Source organism: Lissotriton helveticus, chromosome 2_1 (assembly GCF_964261635.1).
Source record: "Lissotriton helveticus chromosome 2_1, aLisHel1.1, whole genome shotgun sequence".
Taxonomy (NCBI): domain Eukaryota; kingdom Metazoa; phylum Chordata; class Amphibia; order Caudata; family Salamandridae; genus Lissotriton; species Lissotriton helveticus.
The window spans coordinates 1,902,694,998-1,902,709,482 of NC_136059.1; the positions used below are offsets into that span (position 1 = coordinate 1,902,694,998).

At 39.4% G+C, this 14,485-nt stretch overlaps 1 protein-coding gene across 1 annotated transcript in view; it reads right to left on the reverse strand.

The window, feature by feature from the left end:
• The window catches only part of AFG2A (AAA ATPase AFG2A), a 1,761,034-nt gene that overhangs the window by 1,570,922 nt on the left and 175,627 nt on the right, over positions 1-14,485 (reverse strand). The window lies entirely within an intron of this gene.

Sequence of the window (14,485 nt, forward strand, 5' to 3'; positions counted from 1 at the left end):
ATAAGAAGATCTGCACTTGTTACCCGCCTTCCTTGGAAGCTACGTTGAATAATCTTCACATTGTTTTTTCTATTTTGTATTGTATCTGGAAGCTACGTTGAATAATTTTCACATTGTTATTTCTATTTTGTATTGTATCTGTGTTTCATTTTGTTTCGTTTTTTTATGTTCTGTATTGTTTTATTTTGTCTCTCCAAATTACTATTCTACATGACAGTAGTTGATTTAAATGACTGAAGTTCCATATAATTAAAAGAAACAGGAAGAAAAAAATGTAATAGAAACGTTGAACACACTACTATACAAGATAATGAATTTGCCACTGTTGGTGTTACTAGGCCTCATTGGCAGTGAAACTCCATAATTCATAAATGATGGGGTGTGTTAAATTAAATATCTGAAAAACAGGGAATCTCCTTCTCATTAAAGGCAATTCTGTCATCTGCTTCATCGTAATGACAGGTGTCAAAAGCATATGTTTATTACTCATTCAGTATACACACATATCACAGAATACTGTCTTAAAAGAAATGGAAGTAGGATATCATACCTATGCTCCTTAAGCACGAAGCAGTGAATCAGGTTAGACTTTTCTTATTTTTTTTTTCCTAGGACTGCCTGCAGTAATGTTTGGCTGATCTTTACCTAACTGGTCTTAAATGAACACATAGATACAACTTCTAAAACAATAGAAACATTGACTTGTTTATAAGCATATTGTTGTATTTAGATATGCTTGTTAGAAGCATATCTTCTAGAACCTTTTATGTTGTCATGGGGCTTGTGGTGTTCGGGTTCTACTGAGAGGCAGTTGGTACCTCTCAGGCAAAGTGAGAGGAGCGGTGGCTCATTTGGCATACAATAAATCCAAAGAACCTACATGCTGTGTCTTTCTAGTTTATTTACTATACCAAGACACTACACATATATATTAGATCATTAATTCCCTGTTTGATTCATGTACAACGTTTTATACATACATTTAAAATAACTTTCTGCTATATTGGTGATACTGGCAACTGCGTAATCAGTTTAGCATCTCAAAAATTATAAAACTACTATATTAATCTAATAGTTAATTCATTTTCCTATTCAGCAGCACTGGGCCAATCAGACTGAATTATCTGGACCATGCAGGTCAATACATATTTGGAGAAATGGGCATATGTAACAAGAGACAATACTAAGCAAGTGGATGTCTCATGCCCACCAAAAACTCACATCCTATTGAAAGCGACACACTCAACCTAAGGATCGCAAAACTCCATGAGACTCCAAACTAGTGGCACACTGTGTACGAACACATACTAATTAACAATCACAACAATAACAATACGGGCAGGAGGGCTACTTGTTGGAGGCAAGAGGGACATCTTTGCTTTTATGTATTTCTTGTAGATTACATTTCAAGTGACCCACTACTTCAGCCAATTAAGAGGCATCAAGCCAGAACAGTTCAAGGATATACAAATGGAAATGCTTTTTTTATATGTAGTTACAAATCATACCCATATTTATCAATAAATGTACAACCATATGTTTATGAAATGTATTTTTAGGATAGTAACGTTTAATTAATTTTTACAACACCCTTCGCCTACATCCATTGGCTGGCCAGGTAGCAGAAAATTAAGGGGGGAGGTTGTCAGGGGGGGAAGTGGAAGGGGAGAGGTGAAAAACGTAATAAGACATCATCGATAAACAATAAATAAATGACAACAATACATGCTTGTTTCACACTGATAATAAATCATCACTCTTTCTCTTTTCCTAAATTGTCCATAGGTGTGGTGTGAGTAATCTGCAGTATTCGCAAATATACTGGACATGCAAGTTCCTGGTACACTCCTGAAAGGTGCTTTATACATGTTCCCCATCTTTAATCGAACTTGAGTAGGGTGTGACTGATAACTGCTGTCAATTTTTCCATCCCCAATAAGTCTCAAAGCTTATGTAGCCAATCTGCATGCGTTGGAACAACATCAGTGCCCCATTTGGATAGCAGGACCTGCTTTGTCCCACATAATGTTAAAGTGATAGCCTTCCGAGATTTCCCTCTAGCTGAGGGATGCTAGAGAATGGGCCCTAGCTGAGGAGACGCACATGCAGCACACTCGCAGAGATGGGAAGCTACAGGATGATCTGCTTGCTTGGAGGATGTTGTGCATAGAGGGGTTGGCAGATGATGATTCGGATGCCACCAGCACTGAATTATTCACTCCGGCTGAATCGGAGTCTGAGTGTGCTGGGGAGGGGGCTGAATTGGAGAGTTTGGACCCGGTGTGAAGGCCCTACGCAGCCGCGCAAATATTCCTTGATACGCATAATTGTACATAGCTGTGATCCCCACAGGTCCTTACTGTATTACAATGACTGTGCCTTAGCTGGGCCTCACATAAATGACCTGCCTCGTTAAACTCTGTACTAATGATGCCATAGTTGGGGTATTTGGTTCTTGTTAAACGTTAAATAGAATAATTGCACAAAAAATGGAAAACTAGCGAATACAAGGATAGTTCCATATCCTTAGAGCACGGATGAACTTTTTCCTTTTTTACATGCTTTGTTCCTACGCCGCCCAGCCTCCGGGATGTGGGCCGAACATGGCTGTGTATTGTCATAGAAACTGCATGTTATCAACCTTTGCATATAAGTGGTTTGGATGACCGTGTAACCTGTTCCTTCTTATAATTTCGCAATAAAAATATTTTCCCCAAAAAAAAAAAGTGATAGCCTTCCTCTTATTAGAATGTAATAGATGAGTTTGTGTATTGGGTAGTCCCTAACAGGATATAGCTAGGAAAACGGGGTATTTCGGTATCAAACATCTGAACAATATCAGCCATGACCTCCCTCATGAAAAGTATTTTTACTAGAGCTTCAAACTGTTCCTGAAGTACATTTTTCAATGTATTTATTTATAGACTAATTTTGATTCTGAATCCTAATATACATTTGCTATTCAATAAGTCACAAAAATCTCAATTAAACGACAAGGCACGCTGAAAGAGAATTACTGGCTGTTTTGGTGTACTTTTTATTTATTTCATCAAAGTCCTTTATCCAGCATCATAGACATTGATGAAGCATGATTATTTGCAAAATAAAATTTTGCTTGATCAAGCCTGCTCATAAGTGTGTTATTAACATACCTAATTAATAGTGTGAAAATTATTAACATGTGACTTTCAAAAGCACAACGTTAAAATGTGCAAGAAAAACACGACACGTTTAGTAATCAGAATCTGCAATGTTTAACGTGCAGAAAGCATGAAATATATAAAGTTTTTCGTGAACTAAAATGACATGAGAGAGAAAGTTGATAAAGGTGTTAAAAGCAAAATGTTTAAATCGAATATTTATAAATATTAATAATGAAAATGCATAGAGTAAAATGTTTTATGATTTTGTGTTTCCTCTTTATAATAAGAGAATAATTGATTAAGGAATAACTCATATTTTGAAATCGGGTTACGCTTTTGAATCTAATTAGAATAATGAATCTTTAATTTCTGTTTCCTTATGTATTTTCTCTTTATTTCTAAAATAGTAATGAGTGTTATATTCCTCAGAAAAACTACGATTTATGCTTTTCCTATGAAGGCCTCAAACCCTGCTAGATTATTATTTTTTCCTGTTATTAACTAGGCCTCAAAAGAATGTACTTTGTCCTTCGTTATTTCTAAAATGTTGATTTATTTGTTTAGTTGTGCAGAGCATATCAATAGAATTTCCTTTCTACGGTTAGAGTATTTCTTTCTATGAATAATTGGATCGACTGATGTAGTAAGCTGATGTGGATACGAGCGTGAGGACATGAAGAAGATACAAGTTCCTTTCCTGCTTCCGTGGAGTGATGACAGCTTTCATATTAACAATGGATTGTCTTGCAGAAGTTCTGGCTGACATAGCTTGGAGAAAGATCACCTCATGAACTTAACCAATAGAATTGTGTAGAACTGTGAACATGAAACATTTGGGGAGGGATTGTGAACATCATAGGGTATAATTATTTCCATGGGAAAATAATTTGGCAGTAGCTGTTTCTATGAGAGGAGAGCTTTTTGCTGCTGTATTCCCTCTATGCTACTCTGGCTGGCTATAATCCTTGAAATATTGGGCGTGACATGCTGTCCTGATTTTCTTTGAACAAACCTTTTCTGATTGCCTTGCACTTCATCGGCTAGTGAGGTTGCACAAGCTATAAGTTACGGCTGAAGGGTTAGCTACTTCTGACTATTGTACGCTGTGCATTAGTCCTTTGATCTCAGCTTCGTATGAAATCTAAATTGCTTTTTGACATTGCAATGATTTATTTCCATTTGTCTCTCTCTTCCTCTCACACTTGTTATTGATTAAGATGTATTTGCCATGAACTGTATTTCTTATTTGTGATTTAGCCTGTAACATTGTAATATGCAGAATTGATATTCCTAATGTATATGGGGTGTTGATCATTCATATTTTGAAGATTTAGATAAAAGTGACTTGATAAGTATTCAGACCTTGTGTTTATTTGGTGAATTATTTTACATTGATGCATACTGTGACTATTATGATTGGTTAGGCTTTCCTTCATTATAGGTCCTTATGAAGGAAATAGCATCCGTCTTTCACTATCTGAGTCCCTATTAGCTCTCAAAAGAGTTATCTGGGGACCAGATGTTTATAAATGTTTATAGAGTTTCTTCGTGCCCAAACTCTTAGATGTAATAAAGTTTCTATTCATGATATATTGGAGATATTGTGAAGGAGTTTTAAAATGTACACCGCTTCCGCTGGATCAACATTTTGAGTATTATTTAACTGAAGCCGTCTACTTCACAGTCAATTTGAGCTAGAATCTTTTATTTGTAATGCATGTAGATGTTTCACTTGTAAATTGTGGATATTAAGCAGATTCCTTGACTTTGTGCAACAAACAACTGGAGCCAGAGTCCAAGTTTGCTGCCACTAGAAAGTTATAATGAAAGATTCCTGTGCACAGTACCCAACTAGCCAGTGAACGCAAGAAATTAGAAGCTCGCAAAATTTGACAAAAAGTTTCATAAAGGCACATGAAAGAGTAATAAATAGCTTCATATGTTGTTTCCTAAAGTAAACAAAACTTTACTAAAGCAATTCTGGCACTCAGGCTGCTTCTGAAAATAGGACACTGCTGGACAAAGCAACATCGCCCTTTTTAAAAAAATATATAATTTTTCTGTTTCAGCAGTTTTTAGTGGGATTGTGAGAAAGTAAATATGCAAATATACAAAACTGAAGACAAATAAACAAATAGCCCCTCCAACTCAATAAACTTTCTACCAAAATGTCTGTCAACCTCTTCTCTCCTAACCCATTCTTCACATTCTGGGTCACTTTACAATGCGGGCCTTGTTTCAATTTGGCACTCTTCAGTTTTCTTAACTCTGCCCCAATTGCCCCTGAGACAGAATCTTGAACTAAGTAAACCATTACCGGCATCCATATTTTCAGAGACAGTGCTTGTGTATTTTGTGCACTATGGGCTTCGACTTCGGATAACCAAAATCAATGCAGCCAGATCGCAGGGGATGGAAACCTGCCCTTCCTAAAAATGCTAAAACAATTTGCTTTCCGTTGAAAAAAGTCAGGACATTATCATGCCTAAACAGAATTCCAACCGCTCCAGGTTACACAGGGACAAAGAAGGTGTCTTGACGGGAGGCATGGGGCAATGGTCCAATCTTCGCTGCCCGTCGTTTCAAAGGTTCTTTGCCTCTAAAAGCTTACCAAGTCTTAGTCTACAGCAGTTGCCTTTTTCCTTACAGCCTAATTCTGGTTGGGTGAAACTTCATATCCACTTCTTTTCTTGAAATCAGCAGCTCTCCTGGACTTTCAATTCAGACAGCCCGTGCACTAGAGACCCACATTTTTTTCCAGACTCTCAATGAAATGGTAGGCTGGAATTGCGCTAGTTCGTCTAATGCAACATATGACCAGTATGGAGTTAAGGAATCACACGTGATCGTTGTACTTTTGTGCTTGGCCATGCCCCCATGTAATTTTTTTTATATCATTTTGCTTTTAAACTAACTTTCTTCTAGCTCCCTCCTCCTAGTTTCCATTTATCTTTGACAATTTCACCATTCAATTTGTTTTTATACATTTATATTTTTGTGCATCAATTAATAATGTGCAGAATGTGGTTTTACTCTCAGTTTTATATGCACACACGGTTATAGAACTATTGCAGCTGAAACGTATTTCCTATGACTTGAGGAAGTGTGCAGCTTTCCTGACTCCAGTTAATTAGGTCTCAATTTGGGCCTCGTAGTCGTATTTTTCAAAATGGATGTTTCCCCCGGCACATTTCACTGTTCATTAGTTCTACAGCAAACAGTCAGGCAATCGTGTTTATTTCTATTGAAGTTCTTCTTGCTGTTCTCGATGAAATCCTTCCAGAATGTCACAATAATGTAACTTTCCTCAGGGATCTTACGCTTGCTCAATGTACCCTATTCTTTCACAATAACTTGCTGTTGTTCATGTAATTAGTTTGTTCTACCATCTCCGGATGGCATTAGCATAGAGGGGACAGAATGAATATTCATGTAGAGGGATAGTGCTTAGTTTACTAAAACTGTACTTGGATTTGCTTATAACGTAACACTTCTGATCATATCACTTGCACTTTTACTGATCTAATATGCGAAAAGAGAGTATAAAATAACCCTCGAATATGATGGTGAGCCCGATTCTTTCCGATGCTACTAGAGATGCTGTCCATTCCTCTATTGATTTTGCTGCCCACTTGGGACTGATAATGTTTCTGCTTTTGCACTCTTCTGTAATGATTTATTTGCAGAGAGCCTTCATTGCAATTATGTCAAGCATTTGCATCTGTCATTTCTGTACTGCATCTTTTGAAATTTTGTAATAAATTCTTTACATTTGTTCTGCTGATCTAGAACTTAGTTATTGAGTGAGCCCTTACTTAATTGACTGTATTTTTGATGTGTTCGGAGGTGCCTTGCCTCATGGATACACTGCTTCATGAAATTTGGATTCAACATTGTCTCCAATTCATTATTAACCTGAGAGCTTTCTGTTGAGGTAATATTTTGCGGTGTAGAATATTTGAGGTTCCCACACCCGCAAATTTTCCCCATAAAGCTGCAGTAGCCCGCTGGCAAAGTCACAATTTAACAATGTTGCTGTTTAACTACAGCTTAACAAAAAGCACAAATTTCAAACTGTTATATACTTTTTATACACTGTTACCTTATAAACAATTATGCACATTTTATAAAATGAATGTGAGGAGATATTGCGCTAGCATTCAAAGACCTCACCAGAGTGTATTAAAAAAACAAAAGGAAAATATGATGTATATTAGAGTCCTTTCATGTACAGGCTTCCAGGAGTGCTTTAAGCTATTAAATTAGATATGTACTTATAAGGGTAAAAATGCAAATGACTTCTTCCAGTCAGAGTAACAGCCATGCTAGCTTGTGGATTAAGCACTATTTGAAGACAATGTGCTGGTTTCAGGAAGTCTCGTCAAAACACTATAGCAGAAGTGCAGTCTCAAAAAGATCACAATCTTATCAAATTAATCTAAAGAAGTCTTAGTAACTAGTAGGGCGTGAAGCACCCCATTGCATATACATGTCAATAATAAGTCCCAGCTTTTTCAGCTCTAGGTTGACATGGTATTTTCAGACTGCTAAGTAAGATTTTGGTTTAAAAGTATGGATTAGAATAGGCTGGTGGCCTGAGAAAGCTGAAGATGTACACAAATATTTCCTTACATGGGCAGAAGAGGAAGGGTTACCTGTGATCCAGACTTTACGCATGAGGCGTGAGATCAAGGAGTTTGGAATGGGAGTGTGGCGAGAAAGTCCGAGTAATCCCTTATGGGAGGCCCTGCAAGGATACTGGAGAATGATGGCACAAGACCAAAGTGGCTGGTCATGAAGTTACATAGCCTGGAAGGGGTCATTGATAAAGCTAGTTCTAGAAGAAAGACACAGTTTACTTTCACAGAAAGGGGCACTTATACTTTGTAGGCCATTTACCATGTAATAACCCACAAGTCTAAAAGAACTGCATCATTATGCTTCGGTTTTTAACAATGGTTAAGACTGGGTGAGTTTAACTCAAATCTCAAATGGTTGAAATCTGGACAAATGTAACCTTTGATCCATCTGTAAACTACTCAAGTTTTCCAAATTAGCTGCAGCTCGGGAATATGGAAAACAAGTAAACTGACAAAAAATTATTTGTTATGTGCACTGAAGAATATTAAATTAATTATAACTTATTCAATGCACCTGTTTAAAATGAATATTAATACAAAATAATAATAATATAAAAATCATTATTTAAAAAAGTAAGGAAGCACCTCTGCAAAAGAGACGAATTATTAAAAAGAAATTCCCTGAAAGAGGTTACCGCTATAATACTATATATAAGCCCTACTGCTAATTGTGCAGAAAAGATTGATCATTTGAAACTACTCAGAGATAGTCCAAACAACAAACACTATAACAATAAGGTGTTACGATTTATCATCACATACAGCTCAGAAAATGAAATAATATACAAGACTCTCAGAAGCACTGGGCTGTTCTGATAGGTGATAAACATCTTAAAACATCCTTCCTTCTAAGCCATTTTCCCTTTCAAAAATAGGAAAACTATCGGACAGATAGTATGCCCTAGTGACACAATCAAATGTCAGACCAAAACAGAAAGTGATAGTTAGTTAACTACAAGGATTACAGGCTGTTACGAATGTCAAAAATGCCAAATTTGTAAACACGTTAAAGAATGCTAAGTATTTAGTGAATTTAGTATTAAAAAAGGTCAATAATCAATTGCAATATACATGTCTGTGTATATAATATATACTGCACTTCAAAAAAAACAAAATTTAGGCTCTACCAAAAGATGCCTTAAAGAAAGACGCAAAGAACGTATTAAAGCACTTACAAATAAAGATCTAAAATATCTCCGAGTGGAACACTTTTTGGAAAATCATCCAGTTGCCCCGTTAAAGGACAGTAGATGTATAGGTATTAAACATGTACCCTTTAATTGACGAGGAGGCAACAGCAAAGAAATCTTGAGGAAAAAAAAGAAATGTTGTTGATAGACATTCTTCAGACAATCAGCACTGAACTTACCGCTGATTGGAACTTTATACACTCCATGAACAAGGAGATATTCCAAAGTTAGTATCAGCCATTACTGTTAGTCCTAACACAGCCTGTGGGGCAAATTGATCCCAACAAATCTGAGTTGCACTCACTCATTTGGACTATTAGCAAAATGAACTGAAGTAGAATCTTTGGTCCCAGTGGTAGTGTATTCCCAGAAACACTATTGACATTACAATAACTTGGAGCATTTCAAGGAAAGGTTCATTATCTGCCACATTGATACTACCTATTTCAGCAACTGTTACATCGGTATCTCAATATTAGTACATTGCCAGAACTGCACACAAATGATGGCCCACATGAAAGGTTTGAGATCGTCAACAGAAAGCTAGTTTCACCCTGTAAGCATTGCTTAACTTATGTAAAGACTGACCACTGTGTCAGGGTTCTGATAACGAATCTATAACAGAGACATGACTCCTAAAGTAAATATCCTCTCTTGTATTTTCCAACTAGAACACCATTAGTAAGATGATAGTAAGAAGAACAATGCTGAGACAGCAAGAATACAAATGTATACTAAAAATAATCATAACTTTTCTCTATTTGAAGCTATTTCAAAAAGTATCACAGTGAGCGTACTAAATGCCACAAGTTACTCAGAACATTAATATTTTGCTTTAAGTCACGCTCTCTCCTTTTGTCACCACATAGGTGAGTTTTGCCTTTAATCCGAAACATTTTTATTTTTTCTACGCTGCTGCTATGCAAATGTTTTTGAGTCAGACTCCATTCCAGACATGACGCAAACAGGATTCCCTATTGAAATCTTATCTAGCCTTGCAAGTTTATGCGCTAGAATTAGCACTTCTAAGTATGACTGCGTACTGCTTCAGTGTGAGTGGCTCTAACCCAGCCCCGGTCACGACGATATTACATGATTCACGTCATGTCTCCTGATATACAACAAGACCAGATAAGACCACACATTGGATTGCTGAGCTTTAGTTACCTGAAATAGTCCTTTTTTCTAAACAATTTTCATTATTTACTTACTGCAGAAAGAGATTTATCATGATCCAGAGTGTCTCATTCCCAACAATTAATGGCTTAATAACCTGACATTATAAAGAAAACAGGCAACATATGACTTCAGCAGACACTTATTACAGGTGAACATATTTCAGGACATACAGTTAATGATATCCTATACTCAACTGTTAGCAGGATTTTTAATGTGAAACTACCGACTGTGAGGTTTTTTTTTTTACTGTTCAAGATAGCACTAACTTTGCTTGTGAGCATTAGAGTGCTTTATATGAGTACAGACATCAGCAATTCTGAAGTGTTAACTTCATAAATAAGTTACTATATATATGTTCTTGCTTTGGAAGGTCTAACATATAGGACTAACCCGAGTATGATGGACGGAATGCTGAACAATGCAAAGATTCACCCCGTCACAGATCTGGGTTTAATCCATCGTTTCTTTGCTCACCACGCCACACCAGTTTGGACCCAGCCATATGCAAATCAGTCTTGACACTGCTCCTCATGGGAACAGTCCAGCCTGAACTACAGAGCCAGGTCCTCCTTGGACCGGAAACAAGCATATTGGGACCGGTTTCGGTGTGTCACCCCTGATCAGCCAGACTAGCTTGAATCCAGTGGCACAGTGAGCACGGGACTCAGGTCTCGGCATACCCTTCCCACTTAGGACAACAAAAGCACAAAAAAAATAGATGATGAATGGAATACTGAACAATGCAAACATTCACGCCCAGTCACAGATCTGGGTTTAATCCATTTTTGTTTGCTCACCACGCCACCCCAGTTTGAACCCAAACATAGTCAAATCAGTCTTGAACCTCCTCCTCATGGGAGCAGTCCAGCCTGAACTGCCATGCCAGGTTGTCCCTGGACCAGAAACAAGGATCCTGGGACCAGTTTCGGAATATCACCCCTCATCAGCCAGGCTAGCTTGAATCCAGTGGTACAGTGAGCACGGGGCCCACGTCTGGGCATACCCTTTCCACTTAGGGCAACAAAAGCAAAAAGAACAGATGATAAACGGAATGCTGAGCAATGTAAACATTCATCTACAGTCCCAGATCAGGGTTTAATCCATCTTGTGGCCCACCAGCACTGTCTGTCCTGTAGTTCAGGGACTCCGCAAGGTGTCTGGCTATCAAAAATACTCTCTGGTGGTCCAGCCAGCTCCCGAGACTTACAACCTCCTGGAACCGGATACAGGACCCCTTCCCGCCCTGTTTGTTGCAATACCACTTGGCAATCGCGTATTCTGTAAGGACATGTACCACCCTTCCATAGTTGACCAGCAGAAAAACTTGCCATCTTGTGTGCAGGACGAGGAGGATGCATGAGGCCAGGATCACAAGAAGCCTCAGAACCTCCCTCAATGAAACCCAGTACTGAGCCTGAAACATCAGAATCACATCCTGTCGTGGACTCGCTGGAGCGTTAAAAAGTCCTTCATGACTACTGTGTCCAGGTTGGCCTATAGAAAGGGACTACTCTTGATTGGGCTCAGGTGAGACTTCTGCTCATTGATGGAAAAGCCCATGATGATCAAAGGCCAGAATGTTGTCTAGAGGTGGTCTGTGACTGATTGCGGTGAGGGAAGACATGTAGTCCTAAACTCCAAAGATCAGCCGCAGCCACTACCACCACTTTCATGACCACCCAAGGGGCTGTGGTAAGGTTGGATAGTAGCACGTCGAATCGGAAATGTTCTGACCCTATTGTATATTGAAGGTAACCTCTGTGGGGCTGTAAGACAGGGAAATGAAAAAACATGTCCTACAGGTCCAGGGACACCATCTAGTTTCCATGTTTCAAAGTAGAGAGGATCTGAACAAGAGTGAGAATTCTGAATGTGTCTTTCTTCAACAAGGTATTTAACGGTCAGAGGTCAGTTTTCAACTGAGGCCCCCATCATTCAGAACAAGGAAGTAGCACGAATAGCACTCCCTGCCCCTTTCTTAGCCTGGCATCTGCATGATAGTTTCTTTAGCAAGCAGGATGTGAACTTCTTGAATTAAGACTGTGGCGTGGTCTACCGAATATCCTTCTGGTGTAAGGGGAAAATCAAAGACAGGGCTAAGTCCTTTTGTTAACTTTGTAATATCGATCAATATGACCTGATGAATCTCCAGCTGCAGAGGGAATATCCCATCCTGTCCCCTATCGGCTGGTCATGGGTCTGACAGGGCAAATCAAAGCAGTTTGGGAGCCAGTGCAGCTGAGGAGAAATAGCTGGTAGACAGCTGTCCCTGCTGGTGTGAATAGCCCTGGCTGCCACCACACCTCCTGACATGAAAGGGTTGCATTTGCTGCTGCTTCGGTTGAGAAGGTTAGCACCACCAGTAAGCTAGCCTCTAAACCTTCTGTACTACTGGTGACATTGTCTAAATGGGAAAATAACCCCAGGAACCGAGCTGTGGGCAACTTTCCTTAAATCGCTTGAGTGCTAAATCGTCCTTCCCTCTAAACAGTCTAGGTCTGTCCAAGGGCATAAGGCATGCTTAGACATTGCTAGAAAATACAGTTGATCACATCCTTCTAAGCATTATACTGGCACCAATAGCACAGCCCTTTAGCCCTTTACAGTCTGTGGCGCCAGGCTTGCATGCAATAAATACTTTGCTGTGTTCTGTCCATCCTGGATCATTTGGACAAATGTGTTCCTGAGATCCTTTAGATTGGTTGGCAAGACCTCAATGACCAACTCCTAAAAGCCATGGGTGTACCTGCCCAGAAGGCACACCACATTCAAAGAGACAGAAGCCATTTGCTTTTCAAAGCCATCAACGTTTCAACTGCCTATACAGGGTGTTTGAAAGTTAGCATCTATATTGATTTTGCATATATTTGCACTACAGGCCTTTCAGGCACTTGATGTGTTGTCAAAAAACAGTAGGGTTGTCAGGAGCTGGTTTGTGGCATCCAGCAACAGGTCTGCTGACCTGGGGGGCGGAGGGCCATGACTTAGTGGATATGAGAGTGTCCGTAGGGGCCATGTTGAATGTTAGCAGTGACTCAGATGAAGCTGAACCTGGATGAAGAATTTCAGTGACTAAATTGTCTCTGATTTCCAGAGTAGGTAAATGCAAGTCTAGCACATCTGCCGCTCTACGTAGAACATACAAAGATACCGTTTCTTCTGTTGGAGCAGGTGGTGAGTCCAGGTTTGTTGCTGGGGAGGTATCTAGCCCACTGGCCCTTTGCAAGTTTAAATAAACCCTCCATCAGTGTAATGAGGGGGGGAACAGATTGTCCGCCTCCTTGTCATGCCCTGGACTGTATTGGAGTCAGAACTGAAGATTAAGAGTGCTGCTATAATCCAATAGTACTAACTTTAAGGGAGAGCCCAAGGATGAAGGTCCGCCATTGAAAGGCTGTCTGAAAGGGACATCGTAATCCCCTGCGACGGAGCTATTGTAGGGTATTATGTGCTTATTAATGGTCGGTGTCTGTCAGTCTCTCCGCCCCCTGCCTCTGACCGCCCGCATCATAATGCGGCGGTCGGACTGCAGGACCAGATGCCGGTTGGGCCGCAACCAACAGCCTGTCGGTTGCGATCTGACCGTCATCGTAATGAGGCCCCAAGTTCCAAAGCCCTTCTCAGGGGCCATGACAAAGCCTTTCAAGACTCCATAGAGCAGTCTGCATTTTTGCTAGCAAGGAACTGAAGCAAAGACATTATGCGCATTGCTAAAGATCAGATAAAGATAACCTTAGATCAGATGATCAGCTTCCCAAAGAAGCTCTTAAGCTCATGGCTTTTGCCATCAGTTACTTATGACTGAGACTCATGGGGCAAAATTCTCAGTAGAACATCCAGATCTACATTTCAGTGGAAATACACTCTAAGGAACCTAAAATATTCAATCAGTTTGCTTGTAGAAATAGGATATTCCCAAGGAAAGCAAGGTCTCAGGAAGCAACTTTAGGTTTACAATAAAAGCTTTCATCAAAAGTAAATTCATACACCATACTAATAGAGCCAAACCCACCTTCAGCATTAGTAACATCAGAAGCCTACTTACTACTAACAAAGGCAAAATGGTTAGAGGAAACCAACAATATCCAGCAGCGCTAAGAAGCCCTTGATCAAGCACAGGGCAACACTCCAACACTCATCACCCTAGTGACAGGGAATATATGGCATCATTTCTCAGCATTGCTACTGTAACAAAAGGCAAATGGGTGCTACGTATTGGACAGAATAGGTTTCTATTAAGATTCTGGAGTTCCTTGCCAAATATTCCACCTGGAACTTTAGAAGCCCTTTCTCCTGGACTAGCTGGTGCAAGAGAACAAGTTTCTGCAATGTC